Below are 3,725 nucleotides of genomic sequence, written 5' to 3' on the forward strand. Positions count from 1 at the left end.
GTCTCGCTGCTCCGCCTCTGCAGTGCTGTCTAAGCCTGGGAGTGGGGGGAAAAACAGAGCAAAAAACACACCCTCACCTCCCACTTGCCCGAACTCTCCCACTTACCAAAACTCCAGTAGCACTCAATGCACAAGGCACTCCGTGCACAGCCCTAGCCCCGCCCCTTTTATACCCAGATTCTACTTCCGGTTTAAACTGCCCAATAGTTTAATATACCCTTAAAAAATTAAACTTACTTCAAATAATTGACTTTTTAACACATTAAAATTCACAAAATACTCTTAAATGATTTTTCTCCCACTTACCAAAACTCCAGTAGCACTCAATGCACAAGGCACCTAGATAGGGACATAGATAGCAAGCGGGTTGGAGTATAAAAGGAAGTCTTGCTACAATTGTACAGGGCCTTGGTGAGACCACACCTGGAATGCTGTGCACAGTTTTGGTCTCCTTATCTAAGGAAGGATATACTTGCCTTGGAGGTGGTGCAACGAAGGTTCACTAGATTGATTCCTGGGAGGAGAGGGCTGCCCTATGATGAGAGTGTGTGTAGCATGGGCTTATACTCTGGAATTTAGAAGAATGAGAGGTGATCTCATTGAAACATACAAGATTCTGAAAGGGATTGCAATGTGAATCTTTGGAATTCTCTGCCCCAGAGGGCTGTGGATGCTGAGTCTTTGAGTATATTCAAGGCTGAGATAGATAGATTTTTGGATTCTAGGGGAATCAAGGGATATGGAGATCGGGCGGGAAAGTGGAATTGAGGTCGATGATCAGCCATGATCTTATTGAATGGAGGAGCAGGCTCGAGGGGCCGTATTTCTTAAGTTCTTATGTAGTAGATGTTTCTTAAGTAAAAATACATGGGAAGTGCATTTACCTGTATTATATGTAAGATGTTTTCTACTAAAAAAGAGTGCATGTGGCTAAAACGGTGTTGCTGTAGCCATACCTGTGGCTAGTCAGCAATTTCTATTGATCACTGGATTAGATTAGATGGCTCATGTGGAGAAAATCACTGATTCAGACTTGATGGGCTGAATCGTCTATTTCCATGCTGTAACATTTTATAGTTCTATGGGGGGATGGAAACAAACTCTGGGAACTCAATTTTAATAGAGCTGAGGAGGTGGGTCTGTTGGGAAAATCGGGAAAAATGGCTTCAGAAACCCAACCCGCCTCCATCCCGCCCCCGCCCGATTTTCATGTCTGTTTAGCTGCTCCCAAACTGACCCGTCACCAGCTGGTGCAACAGGTAGTTAAGGTAGTTAAGGCAGTTAACAGCCTGTTAACTGCCTTGCTAATCCTATTTTCATAGTGGTTTCCCATTTTCCTGCTTCTGGCTCCGGTTTCCTGGCTTGTCAGAAACAGGCCAGGTTCAAGGAGACGAGTTGCTGGAGGACATGATTTGTATGCATTGCTGGAACGCTTTAAAAGCGTCCCTGAAACATGGCTGACATTCAAATGCAACAACTTTGCTGTTGTAGGTATGGGATAAGATTTTGTACATCGACTGGCCTTCTGACTGTTCAAGCTGACACCCATCTGCAGTGTGTCATGAATGGAATAATTTCAGGCCACTTCGATTGTGTGCTTGCAAGATTGTTAACTCAAATGAAATCTATATCAAGGGGATGGGAAACATTTATGCCCTCTCATCCTGGTCCTCATAATCGGGGGAGTAGCAGCCGCGTAGCTCAGCACAGATCTTCCTGGCAAGAGGAGTAGGTGGAGGATGAGGGGAGCCTTGCATGCCCTGTTGTGACCAATGCAGCATCCCTCCAGTTCACTGTTGCCTGTCAACCAGGGTATGCACACTGCCATGCCACACTAGCATAAGCTTACCCTTCAACCATAGGTGGCCACCATATGGCTCTGTAATTGCAGGCTGTGGTAAACCACTGTTATTGTTGTTCACTGTTGTTGTTGTTGTTGCACACTGTTGTACCTATGCATGCCTCAGCATGTCTCTGCTGGCTCCGCCCCTGGCTCCACCCACAGGCCCAGGTACAAAGGTGATTGCCCTGCAGCCCCCTGCCTTCTTGGAACCCAGTCAACCACGAGAGGCATGCTCTGTTCTTTGCTAATAAAAGCCTTTAGTTACTCTCCTAACTCTCCGTCTTTTATGAGTAATTGATAGCGCATCAATTTTATTAGCAAAAACAAAATGTCGACAACAAACGCTGAGCAGCAGGCTGCTGCACCAAACGCTGAGCAGTAGGCTGCTGCACCAAACGCTGAGCAGCAGGCTGCTGCACCAAATGCTGAGCAGCAGGAGCTGCTGCGAGCCCTCAGACCAACATGCCTGGACCTAGACCCCCAAGAAGCGGGTTCGGCTACCAAATTCGCGCATTGGCTGCGTTGCTTCGAGGCCTACCTGCAAGCCTCAACTGTGACCCTGGATGAAAACAAGTTGGAAATCCTGGCCTCAAAGGTGAGCCACCAAGTTTATACAATAATCCAGGACGCGACGAGTGTCGAATCTCGGGGCCCTGGAGGGTCCTTGAGAAAAAGGCCACGGGTCTCCCCGCCTGGTTAAGGGTTGCAGCTACGGCAAAGTCGGATGCGTCGCTCTCCACTTGGAAAGGGATGGACTCATCCACTGCGTGCATTGCAGCCTTCACTCTCATAAAAGGAGATATTGCGAAGGCCACAATGCACGCAGTGGATGAGTCCATCCCTTTCCAAGTGGAGAGCGACGCATCCGACTTTGCCCTAGCTGCAACCCTTAACCAGGCGGGGAGACCCGTGGCCTTTTTCTCAAGGACCCTCCAGGGCCCCGAGATTCGACACTCCTCTGTCGAAAAGGAGGCCCAGGCCATTGTGGAAGCTGTGCGACATTGGAGGCATTACCTGGCCGGAAAACGATTTACCCTGCTCACTGACCAGCGTTCAGTAGCTTTTATGTTTAATAATAAGCAGAGGGGCAAAATCAAGAACGACAAGATCTTGAGGTGGAGAATCGAACTCTCCACCTACAATTACGATATCTTGTACCGGCCCGGGAAACTCAATGAGCCCCCAGATGCCCTATCACGTGGTACATGCGCCAACGCGCAGGTCGATAGACTGAAGACCCTCCACAATGACCTCTGCCACCCGGGGGTCACCAGGTTTTTTCACTTCATCAAATCCCGTAATCTGCCCTACTCCATCGAGGAGGTCAGGACCATGACCAGGAACTGCCAAATCTGTGCCGAGTGCAAACCGCATTTTTATAGGCCAGACAGAGCAAGTCTGATCAAAGCCACGCGCCCCGTTGAACGGCTGAGCGTCGATTTTAAAGGGCCCCTCCCCTCCTCCGACCGCAATGTGTACTCCCTCAACATAATTGATGAGTACTCCCATTTCCCGTTTGCCATCCCTTGCTCAGACATGACCAGTACCACGGTCATTAAATGTCTGAATGACCTCTTCGCCTTGTTCGGTTTCCCTAGCTATATTCATAGCGACAGGGGCTCATCCTTTATGAGCGACGAACTCCGGCAGTACCTGCTCTCGAGAGGTATCGCTACAAGCAGGACCACCAGCTACAACCCCCGGGGGAATGGCCAGGTGGAAAGGGAGAATGCGACGGTCTGGAAGGCAGTCCTTTTAAACTTGAAATCTAAGGGCCTTCCGACCTCTCGCTGGCAGGAAGTCCTCCCTGCGGCGCTCCATTTCATTCGGTCACTGCTCTGTACAGCCACCAATGCTACCCCTCACGAGAGAATGTTCTCCT

Source organism: Somniosus microcephalus, chromosome 2 (assembly GCF_052327205.1).
Source record: "Somniosus microcephalus isolate GS21.2 chromosome 2, FLI_Smic_1.0, whole genome shotgun sequence".
NCBI lineage: Eukaryota > Metazoa > Chordata > Chondrichthyes > Squaliformes > Somniosidae > Somniosus > Somniosus microcephalus.